Here is a 12,403-nt window from a genome sequence, read left to right as displayed (position 1 = left end):
TGCATACCATTTAGGCCTGATTTTACCCATTTTTGAAGCAACGTAGTTATTCTGGAAAGCTTGCTGCCTCAAAAATAAATGAACATGGAGTAAACCTGAAACAGTATGTTAGCTTCGGGTCAGTTGCTGCAATAGCCACATGCTAATGCTGCAATTTCAGTAGCTATCTGTAAAATAACAGCTTCAGCCTGCCCACTGTGATGCTATGATCAGAAAGAGTAAGAAGCATCTCCTCAGGCTGTCAGCTGAGCAAACAACTACAAACAGCTGAAGCTGTCCAAGTAATATAGTACAAGGGGAAATAGGTTTGAAAGAAAAACACAAAGTCCAGGGATTTATGGGGGCCAAGGGGTCATTGTACCACCAAAATCCAGGGCTCAATATGTTAATTTATTTTTTGTCAGAGGTATACAAATTGTCAAGTACATAAAGGATGACAACCTCTTTGGTGAGATTATGGACCTTAATGCCAATACTATGCTGGACAAGGACTGTTTGTTATTACTGTTTGGACTGCAGGAGGACTTAAAAAAAGAACCAACTAGCCTAGTACTTGAGTTGGGGTGTGGAACCATCTCAAAGAAGCATGTCAGTCACCAAAGTAATTCTGTGGCAAGGTAGCAGGAGAAATTTCAGATAGGATCTCACAAAGAGAAACACGGAAAAAATATTATATTGCTCTGCCCTCATAAAATCTGTTAGGAAGATGGCCTTCTCCATAGAGGAGAAGAGCTTTCTCCAACATTTTGGTAGAGTCTTTCCATGCCCAGCATTTAGAGATCATAGAATCACAAAACAAGGGTCATCTAGTCCAACCCCCTGCAATGCAGGAATCTTTTGCCCAATGTGGGGCTTGAACCCACAACCCTGAGATTGAGAGTCCCACACTTACATCTTGAATGGGAAAGTGATGCACAGTGGTCAATGGGAGAAAATGTGCACATGTTTGAGTGCAGAGTTTGCCCTTCAGACTGCACAGAGATAGACTAAAGGAGCTGAAGCAGGTGTTGCTGCTAATAAACTTCTGAAATTGTGTTGCATTAACATTTCATTTAGTAGGCTGCTACAGTGCACTGTTTTTCATTTCACATACAACACTTGGTGAAAGCCAGAATATAAAGGGAATGGTTTCTTCACACTCACAAGGTAGATTACCATATTTATCCTGTATTCTTAGTTGCTTAGAAAAATTCTCAGAGTTTCAATAACAGCTTGCAATGTTGAGAGAATGGCTATTCAGTTGGGAGGAAAGGATGCCTTCCATTGCATGCCTAAGGCTGTTATTGCACTCTCTGAATAATACCTAACCTACATGCTTGGAAATTGATCTTATACAGGTTACCAGTTTCTAGTTCCTCATTCCAAAATGCACACTTCACTGCTGTGTCTTTCCTCCAACAAGAGTTCCAGATGCAACCCTAGCCTACAATGGAGGGGTTCCCAGCATTACACCCCAAGAAGGTATTGCTTCCTCCACAGGTGCAGCTTAGGATCCAAGCAAACACCAGCCCTCATGCCATGCCTTCTGCCTTTCTGCTTCCTTGTTGCATAACTCCTGCCCCCAAGCTTCTAGCTCATACTGCTTTATCTGTGGAGTGAAATATCCCATTTATTTTGGTGTCTCACACAGAGTTCCCTCTGGTTTTTGTGTCCTAATGGTCAGTCCCCAGGCTACCACCTCACAAAGGAGGCCAGCCTGGCTTAATTATCACTTAACACATGTTGATTCCAGAGGATTAGCATGGTCTAGCACACAGCTTAATACACATGGGTCTGGCCTACTACACATGCTCAAATACTGACCGTATTTTATTCCCCTTGTTTAGGAAAGGCATTGTGATCTGAACCAAAAACCCCAAAACTGGTGCAGGGTGCCTGGTACAGACCCATCTCTATCCAGTTCTCATTGGCTTCAAGCTGACAACGCAGCCCATCTAGGAGAAGGAAAACTCTCATCCTAACCTATAGGGCAGCCCACGAAGGCTGTTTATCCGGCCCACAGACCGCCTGCAAACCGAGCCGCTCGCTCAGCGAGCCCCCCACACGCGCTAAACTGGCACAGCTTGGGGACTCGCTGAGCGGCGTCAAAAATTATGCCTGTGCAGACGCTGGAAATCGTGTCTGCACAGCCGTGGACATGCGCAGAAGCCATTTCTGGCGCCACACTGCCCATGTCCGGGACGCCGAAAATCGCTTCCGTGCAGCCGCAGACATGTGCAGAAGCCATTTCCGGCATCCCGGACATGGGCAGCGTGGTGCCAGAAATCACTTCCGTGCATGTCCCGCCCATGTCCAGCCCGCGGACGATAGTCCGTTTGAATCCTTGTGCAATATGTTTGGGATAAGAAAAGGCTAAGGAGTAAACACCACAAATCTGGAGTGGAGTCCCTAAGATAAGGTTACCAGACGTCCCTGTTTCCCGGGGACAGTCCCCGGATTTACAAATCAGTCCCCATACAAAATCCATTGAAGTTGAAAAGTGTCCCCGGATTCACTGAAAAAAAACTGGTAACCTTACTAATTGGATGGCGCCTTTTAGTAAGGTTACCAGTTTTCCCCCAGTTTTTTTACCAGTCGCGTTTTCGCTCCATAACGCGACTCCTCCGCTGCCCGGGGAGCTCGGCAGAGTCCCCGAGAGTTTAGCGGGGTGGAAGACACGGGAGCCATTTTGGGCACTGTCATCACCTCCTGCAAGCGAAGCCCTGAGCCTTCACCCAGTTAGCGGTGGATTCCTTCCGAAAACTGCACGATTTGGACAAGATCTCCACGTGAGTGAAAATTCTGATTGATATTATTGATTAATTGGACGTGGTGGGAGACTTTAAAATTCGGAAGTCGGTCTCCTGCTTTGGTTTGCAACGACGCAGTAACCTGATCCCTAACAGGAGAACTGAGAGGAAATATTTAATTTGTCAGGAATTGGACTTCTAAAACCCTCCAGGAGACTGGATCTCGGATCCTGTAGCGATCAGCGAATGGATATATAATTTTTGCAGAAATTATGATTGGACTATGTTATATACATGAATCAACGATTTAGCCAGAACTGGACTTAAAATGGCTTTCATTATGGAATTTGACTCCTGCCACATCCGGTCTTCCTATCTTCGGCTTTCCCACGGAGTCTGAGAGGCAAGGACAATGGCAGTCTCAACACCAACACAAGACTGTTATTACCAACAGATTTATTCGGTACTCGTGAATATTAAAGATAGGTTGGACAAGAACAATACGCAATTGAGACAAATAAATAAAAGACTAGAGGACTTAAACGGCAATAAAAACAATGAGGAGGAAAGAAAAGAGTCCAGCTCCGAGGATCTAGAGGAAGAACTACAAGTGCAAGACAACAAGGACGATTTTGAAAAATCTCAAAAATGCAAAGAAGAGGAGAAAGAGGGAGGGCAAAACGCTCCACAAGTGAGAGATGTGGGGCAAACCCAGGACTTGAAAAAAGAACTCCTCAATGGTGAACCAGAGGGCTTTTCTGCACACCCAGTGAGAGAGGGTGGGCAGGGAAATCACTGGGAAAAAAGAATGGAAGAAGGGTGTGGGGAAGTAATAAGAGGGGGGGGGGAAACAAGTGGGTTTCAAAAAATATGACTGGAAGCTTGCGGAAAGGGTAGGTGTGGGATAAAAGTCATAATATTGTGTTTATAGGCTGGATTGCATGGGAAAGTCCGACACTGGCATGAATTATGGAATTTGCTGAAATTTCTGGGTAATCTGGGTCCAGGGGAAGGGGGGGGGAGAATGAATTTTTTTTAACGGGGAATTTCATTTCTGACAAAAATTTAAGTTGGGGAATTATTAATTAGAATTGTATGTATATTAAAATTGAGTTATTAGTTATTAAAATCTAAAGAGGATAATTAGAAAGGAAATTCTAATAGATTATAAAATAATTGATATGTTGTGAAAACTGTTTTTTAAAGAATTGAAATAAGAAACCAATGAGGGAAGAATCGGGGGAGTCCAAATGAATTGATGAGGATATAAGACATAGAGTATTATTATTATTTGTTTTTTGTTTAGTTTTTTGTTGTTGCTTGTTTGCTTTTTGCCTTTTGTGCTTTTTTGTGCCTGGTGTTTTTCTTTTTTCTTTTTGTATTTTGTATTCTATCTATAAAATGAATAAAGATGATTTAAAAATAATAATAATAATAATTGGATGGCGCCTTGTATGCCTCCTTCCAGCAACTCCTGCAGCCAAGCTGGTGCCAAATGTATTGCTCTGCTTTCGTTCAGACCACATCAGTGAGGCCCGGGGGGCGGGGTCTTGTCATCTGGGTAGCCCAGGACTTCCATACATGCTGCTCAGGCTTTTGCCCTGGGTCCCTGGGATGACTTCACCCCCAGAGGCGCACTCCATTGTGTCTTGAGATAGATGGATGCCAACAAGTGTTACCGCTTTAACAACTGCGTTTATTTTATATATTCTAAAATAAATGTTAGTTTTCCTAGGCAAGAATAAGGCAAGCATCCTGAGAGAAGAAAGAAAGAATGAGCAAGTTTTGTGGAAACTATTTGCAGTAGAAAGATGCACAGGAACAGTGTCTTTTTAATATTACAGCGTGCAAACAAGCCATTCCTTTGCATGCTAATGGCAGCACATAAACATGAACAGAGGGAAATGCTGCCTCAGAAGCGCTGTTGCCATAGCGCTGCTTTGGAAAGGGGAAAAAATAATCTCAGCCTGGATTTCTTCCCCTGGGGAAGCCACATAAGATGAGGGCACAATGAAAACTCAGAGGTAGCAGCGAGGAGTTGAGAGAGAAACAAAAGCTACGACCTCGCTGCTGTCTAAAAAAGGGAAACGGAGTGTTAGAGAAAAGGAACTGATGACCAAGAGATTCTTTTTTAGTTCAGCTGCACAGGGCTGCAAAGAATTTTGAGCTAGCAAGTTGGGCAGCATTCAGCTTTGCAGATGAAACACCGCAATTAAGGAACGAGCCACTTTTGTGAAAATTTCCAGAAGCTCTTTGCTGCTGTGGGAGCTGTCTTGTTGGCACTGCTGTTGCAGAAGCCCCGCTGGTCAGAGGGCAACTGAAACTTGAAAGCTATTCAAGTACAGCATGTCTGGCCGGCAGCGAGAAGAACGAGAAAGGACTGCTAAATATACCTGGGCTGACTTCACTGGGCAAAAGCTCGGACTTGCGCGGGACTTGGCGAGAATTTGTGCATGTCTGCCAATACTTGGCGTCACCCTTTAGGCCACCTGATATGGGTCAAGGGAGAACATACAACCACAAGAAGAGCCTTGCCAGGTCAGAATGAAAGCCGCTTCTACTGGGGCATATTTACAGCCATCGCTTGCACCATGAAACATTTTGAAGTGCTGCCTCCCCAAATACTTTCCACTGCAGCTCTAGAAAGCAGTGAAATCTTGCAAGCTGAATGAGGCCAGAACGCTGTGGTGAAAATGTCATATGCAATCCTATATCCCTTCAGGTGGCATTCTGTGTATTTATGCCTGTCATATTTTGATGAAAATCCTGTACAGAAAAATGCGAGTCATCTCCACAAACACACACAGAAGCTTACAGTGCTTTTTTTTTTTGCTGTTGCTGAATCTCCAGAGCCGCTTATCCCTGACCTCCCCCCCCCCTCGCACTGCACACTGCAGTTCTCTCTTTTTGTCACTTTTTGCAATGTTTTTGACACTGGCTTAGCTCTGCATCTACCGCTTCCTGGCAGTGATGTGCTGGCGTTTGGGAGAGAAATAAGAAAACAGGTTTTTTTTTCTTCAAACTTTAAAATTCCAGGCATCTCTTTCCACATCACTATACCTGCCATGAGATCCCTGTGAATTCTAGAGACTCTAGGGGAGGCATGCCCCATTCACACGGGGTGTTTTCCTGGCCTCGTTGAGCATTGCGTTGCGGCTTCCTCAAGTTAGCAGAGTGTTGCCTGACCCTCTCCCCATGGCTGTATATTGCAGGGGAAGATTATGGGAAGGGGGCAGAACTAAGGAGCATAGCAAGCTGCCTTCCGTACGGCAAAAAAAGGCAACGTCATGCCAATGTTTCATTTCTGTCTGCCATCATGATTCAAAACGGCACCTGGCATCCAAACATTGATGCAGACCACTGCCCCCCACATTGGAAACCCTTGCACCAAGTTGATATCTGGAGAGGTGGCAGAACCTATGCCGAAAAATGGGCAAGGCCATGCCAAAGTCGCATTTGGGCTGCCATCATGATTCAAAATGGTTGCCGGCATACAAAAATCAACAAAGACTGCCCCCCCCCACCTCAGGAACCCTCTTGCTGAATTTGGTGATGATATTTCGACAGAGAACAAATAGAAGCTCCTGCAGCCAATTGGAAGCCACGGCTTCCAAAAATAGTTCGCAAACCGGAACAGTCACTTCCAAGTTTGCAATGTCCGGGAGCCAAAATGTTCAGGAACTAAGCTGTTCGAAAACCAAGGTACGACTACTTGGTGAACAGCTTCTTATGTTCCTCTATTCTGTTAGGATAGGTGAAGTTAGCTACTATGCTAATCTCTCTTGGCAAGCTCTTGCCTGTTTATTGCCATTAATGACCTGGAAGCTATACGCCGGCTCCCTCGGCCAATAATGCGAGATGAGTGTGCAACCCCAGAGTCGGTCACGACTGGACCTAATGGTCAGGGGTCCCTTTACCTTTACCTTAATCAAAATAAAGTTACTAGATCTCAAGCTTTCTTGGAAGCCAGCCCTTTCCCTTAATCTCAGATGTGTTGGAGGCCTTTGCAGTATTAGTCACTGGGTGAGAGGAACCACTCTGCATGTATTCAGAGGCACACTTTTAATTATTACAACTGTAGCTTTGCTGAACAACTGAAGCTTTGCTGAACCAGATTTTTTTTTTCTTTTGCCGTTTTCTAGTTTGCAATTATTCTTTCAAACTAAGTCCCCACCCCACCCTGTTTACTGTAGCAGATGTTCCCATTCCTTTGTGAAGGAAGACCCTATAATCCTTGAAAGGCTGAGCGCTGTCTCCGACATTCAGCAAAGTATTTAATGCAGCCTAGTCTGTGTCCCATGAATAGTTCTTAAATAGCAAGTTGAAAAGATTGTGTGTGTGTGTGTGTGTGTGTGTGTGTGTGTGAGAGAGAGAGAGAGAGAGAGAGAGAGAATTTGTCCTCATTGGACTGTTTGAGCCAAAAAGATGCCCTCTATTCCTCATCCTTGAATGGCCTTGTCAGCTCACTGTCTCGATTTTCTGCATTGCCCAAGCGGTTTGCTTTTTCTAGGCTGGAATTGTCTTTGACAGTGAAGTTTTCTTGGGGTTGCCCAGGGAGTCAATTTTTTTGGGGGGGGGGGAGGTAGAGAGTGTTTGGAGGAGTTGTTTTGTTCATGTCTTTAACCCGTGACCTCTTGGAAGAAAGAATCTGTTTGGAATGTTTTTAAATTGTTATTTGGCAGGGGGCTTTTTATAAGGCAGTTTCCTGCAGGCTGTTCACAAGCACCGAAATGCATTTTGTAGCAGGAGTTGACACTTAAGCAAGCAGAATAGCCTGCTTAATAGCAGTTCAAAAGATGGCCTTGCAACTCATAGAATCACAATCTCGCTCTCTCTGTATCTTACCTTCTTCCTATGATTAATTAATTTGGAGCGATTAACAAGCCCATTTGTCCTTCAATTGAAAGGGTGGGGAAATGCAGCCTTTCATCACCCTGACTGTGAGGGTGATGGGCTCTGCAAATTAGATAAAAGGGTAACTAATTTGGTGTTAAGTAATCTTGTATGCCCACTTTGAGGACTTGGCTATTTGAATCAGGTGCTGAGGCACAAGGCAGTAGTCAGGAGCAAAGAGTAAGTCAGTTGAGAAGCAAGCCCAAAGTCTGCAATTATTGCTGCTTTTTAAATGAATATTTTGTACCATTTTATGTAAACTGCTTAGAGACTTTTAAAAAAGTAATTGGTATGTAAATCTTGCTAAACAGAAATAAAGGTCAGGTCTAGTGAACAAGATTTTTTCAGCACAAGGAGAGAGCATTGTTGTTCTCCAGGCCTTTTAACTGAGGTAGTTTAGGGCGGCTTTTAATTCTTAAATCTGTTCTTTTCTCTTTTTTTGAGGGGGAGGCAGTGAGTTCTATTTTATCATATGGGATCCCCCTCTTTTTCATTGTTTTATGTTTTCCTTTGTATTTCAGGGGTTTTTTAAAATATTTTTTTTACTTATTTATTGCAACCCTTCTGTTGTAGGTTAGCGTATAAACCAAAGACTTGTAGAGTTGGAAGGGACCACGAGGGTCATCTAGTCCAACCCCCTGCCACAACGGAATATTTTGCGTGATGCAGGTCTTGAACTCACAACCCTGAGATTCAGAGTCTTATGCTCTACTGACTGAGCCAACCCAGCAATCTCAAAATAAAGTCAGGTAGCCACCCGCCCTACATTCCAGAGGACAGTCTCCTATTTGACGGGCTTTCTGGTTTAAGTACAATTTAGAGAACCAGAAAAAGGGAGAGCAGGGTGACATGGGGGCGGGGCCTTAAAGTTGTCACTCAAATGGAATCACCTGGGTAGCACACTGAGCAGGTGCACTCAGGTCACCTGGTTACAGGCTTTCCCCCATTATGGAGAGATGTCTTTCTGTTGAAATTTCAGCAACTCTAAATGTGCATCCAGACATATAAATTGCCACATGCAAATGTTATGCAGATCTGTGCCCTCTTTTTTGATGCTGCAAATTTCCTCTCTCTCTTTTTGTCAATGGATATTTCTCCCCCCTAACGGAGCAACAGTCCGTCCCTCCTATTTCCTCCAAGCTCTTTTAAAGATCCAGGGGCTGTTAACTTGCTCTGAAGTTCTGAAGCTGAGCTTAGGCTTCAGATGGCATCACCATCTCCCCTTGTTTACAGAAGGCAATTTTGCTGATGCAGGACATTTTGTTGGGTTTCCATTTCATAAAACGGCTTGTAGGTCAGGAATTTGATGCTTTGTCAATAACTGGCAGGGCCTGCACTCACTGGGAAGTGCTGGGAAGCTACAGAGTCGCAGAGGTGGTGGTGTACAATTTTGCTTTTTCCAGTTCTCCATCTGTGGCTGCTTACACACCATAAGTTTAAAGCACTCTCCCCCAAAAATTTTTTTCCTGGGAACTGTAGTTTGCTAAAGGTGCTGGGCATTGTACATTTGTAAGGGGTAAACTACAGTTTGAAGGATTCCTCTGTGTGTGTTTGCTCAATCAATCAATCAATCAATCAATGTTTTTTTTTTACAGCAAACAGCCAGCATATTAAAACCAGAATTTCTACATAATTCTCTACATAAACAATAAAAACAATCAATCTGGGGTTTAACAACTGGTATACTAATTAAGTGTACTTAAAATACATAACCAGAGGAATAAAACACTGTACAAGTACAAGAGATTTAGATAAGAACTGTAGCAGTTTGTGATGATTTATGTAGCTGTGTAATCTTTTGCTTTCTTTGACTTATGGTTATTGCACAAAATCTTGCTACATTTCTAGTCCCATATGAATTTCGGTCAGACAAGAGGTAGCTTAAATAGTATTCCTCCATCCTGGCTGGCACTTTTCGTACCAGCGGAGTTATGAGAGAGGCTCTGGAATCTGAATGAAATCTACAATGAAATAGAACACGGCCGACTGTTTCTATTTGATGCTCTGACATGGACAGCTCCTCTCACTGTGAGGAATCTTTCTGTATCTACCTTCCAATAAAGCAGATGGCATGACATTAAATTCGCCTTGCGTAAAAATGCCTTTCTAAATTTGTCCAATATTTGGGAGTTGCCGGCGCCAATCTGTTTGTCCTGGGCACGGGATATAAATCACCTTGGGCTAAGTGGTTTTGTAATTCGATACCTCTGATTCTCTGTGAAATGTTCGTTTTTGCTTTCTCGTATCCTTGGGGTAGAATATCGCTGCTGGAAAAACCCAAATTTAATAATTTGGTATTTAGATGGTTTTCCCCACCCCACTTGGAGAAAAAAGAATCTCACGAGAGAGCGCCGGATGAGGCGGTGAGGTAAAAACCAAAAGCAAACGGGCAGCAGCTCACTTGGCAGTGGGCTGAGACCGCCAGGCCAACAGCTTTACCGATTGCTGCCACTGCGGCTACTCCTCGCGGGCCCTCCATCGCTCAAGGCAGCCGCTTCTTCTTTCACTGCGGAAACCTGGCTCGCCTTGCCTGGTCCCTTCCGCCACCGGCCAGGCCGCTCTGCCCTTGCTTGCCGGCCCCCCACCTGGCCGCACCGCACTCTGAGCACTTCACTGGTGAGCCCACAGAGCGTTGGGCAGGAGGCTCCCCTGTCGCCCCCGGCTGCGTTTTCCTGCCCAAACTCGCCTCTGTGCCGCTGCTGCTTCCCAGCCTCATTTGCCTCCTCGGGTGGGAACCTCATTCGGGGCTCTTGACGCCTTTTCGGGTACACGCACCCACAACCTGAAAGCGACTTAACAATATATCCTTGTTTTGTTTATTTAAACATATGCACCACACATTTGAAAGCATGCACACCCTCCCCCCACGCATGGACACCAATCCTGAGACCGGCACTTTGCGAAGGGTAACGCTGGTGGACCCAGCAACTTACAGCCCCTTCGCTCGGCTCATTGAGCGTCATCCGAAGCAGCTGCTGCTGCGCTGCTCAGCGGTTACCTCGGGCACCAGCTTTCTTGAGGGTGGCAACGGGGAGGGAGAGAAAAATGAGCGGAAGAAATAAGCAGGCGCGTTCGAAAGAATCCGAGCGTGGCTGGCGTGCTCCAAAGAGGAAAGGGGCATAAAGGGGAGGGATAAGCATGAGCACCGGGATGCCAAGCACAGCGCACTGCTCCTCTCTAGGATATGGTTACCAGATTTTTTTCAATGAAGCCTGACTCCAGGCTGCTGAGATCTGCCGCTGCCACGTTTCCTGGGGACATTTAATGAATTCTGGGGACGGAATTTGTCCAGGGACAGATTTGCAAATCCAGGGACTGTCCCCGGGAAATGGGACGTCTGGTAACCCTAAACTAGCCATAAAGGCTGTGCTCTGCCTGCAAAGTTGGAGGCAGCAATGCATCTGGTTTCTGGAAATCTCTTGAGGGGAGAGTGCTCTTGTACAGTGGAACCTCGGTTTATGAACGCGATCCGTTCCATGGAGGGGTTCGTAAACGGAGGCATTCGCTCCCTGAAGGCACGCTTCTGCGCATGCGTGAGCTGTGCTGATCGCGTCTGTGCATCTGATGCCACGGAACCCGGATGTAAACACTTCTGAGTCCGTGGCGTTTGTAAACGGAGGCGTTCATAAACCGAGGTACCACTGTAGAGGCGTAGGAAGGGGCGTGCGGTGGGTGCGGGAGTTTTTTTTTGTCACCCCCTCAGTGATGACACCCGGGGCGAACCGCACCCCCTGAACCCCCCTTCCTACGCCACTGTGTCTGGATAAGCCCTGTGTGCTGCAAGTGAGATACCAGCCGTCAGTTTTAGACATGAAAATGCCTTGTATCTTGTCACTGATGATGGAAGCAACCTTGTTTGATAGGCCAAGCCAGCACCATCTTTTGAGTCAGCTGAGGCGTGGTACGTCCTTATCTGCACAAACCCCTTTCTGCAAACTGGCACGGTCAACAGACAAGGAGATTCCTAGAATAAATCCAGAACAACCTGCCCTCTAGTGGCCAAAGGGAAGGAACAACAACTTGTTAGAAGCAGCCAAAAGATGAAAAAGTATTGCGGGTGGTGTGTCAGTTAGAGGGTAACAGCAATCGAGATGGCTGCCCGCCTGTTTTCATTTTTGGCAGGGCAGGAATGATGCATGAATCTCTCAGCCAGTGGCCCATCCAAAGAACAGACAAGGCTGATGCATAAGATAAATGAAGAATATGACTATGCTGGAAAAATGCATAGCCTCTGAAGGTGGGGCTGGGAGGAAGAAGGCTGACAGCTAAATCAAAAAATTGTATGCAAGCGAGAGAGAGAGAGGGATTTGTATTTCAGATCACAGTGAGGGCACAAGTGCCATCTATCAAATCTAGATTTAAAAAATCCCTCCATGCAATATAATCCAAAACAACTGCAAAAACACCCACCACTATCCAGTGTGGCATAATGGTTAGAGTACTGGACTATGACCTGTGAGACCAGAGTTTGAATCCTCACTCAGCCATGAAGTTCACTGGGTGGCCTGGGACCTGTCACCATCAATTAGCTTAACCTTTACCTCGCAGGGTTGCTGTGAGGATGAAATGGGGAAGAGGAGAACCCTGAGCTCCTTGGAAGAAAAAAAAGGTGGTGTCTAAATGTGGCAAATAAATAAATATCCACCCAGCATTCAAAACATACAAGGTTTCCATCGTATCCAAGCGTGTCCAGAACATTTCCCCCCCAGCAATTTATTTTAGCAGTTTGAATGTTGGGGGAAATGAGATGTTCCTACAACAAACACTGGGAACATTGGCTG

This window comes from Zootoca vivipara, chromosome 5, assembly GCF_963506605.1.
Source record: "Zootoca vivipara chromosome 5, rZooViv1.1, whole genome shotgun sequence".
Classification (NCBI taxonomy): domain Eukaryota; kingdom Metazoa; phylum Chordata; class Lepidosauria; order Squamata; family Lacertidae; genus Zootoca; species Zootoca vivipara.
The sequence above is the reverse complement of the archived record's forward strand: the minus strand, read 5'-3'. Positions refer to the sequence as shown.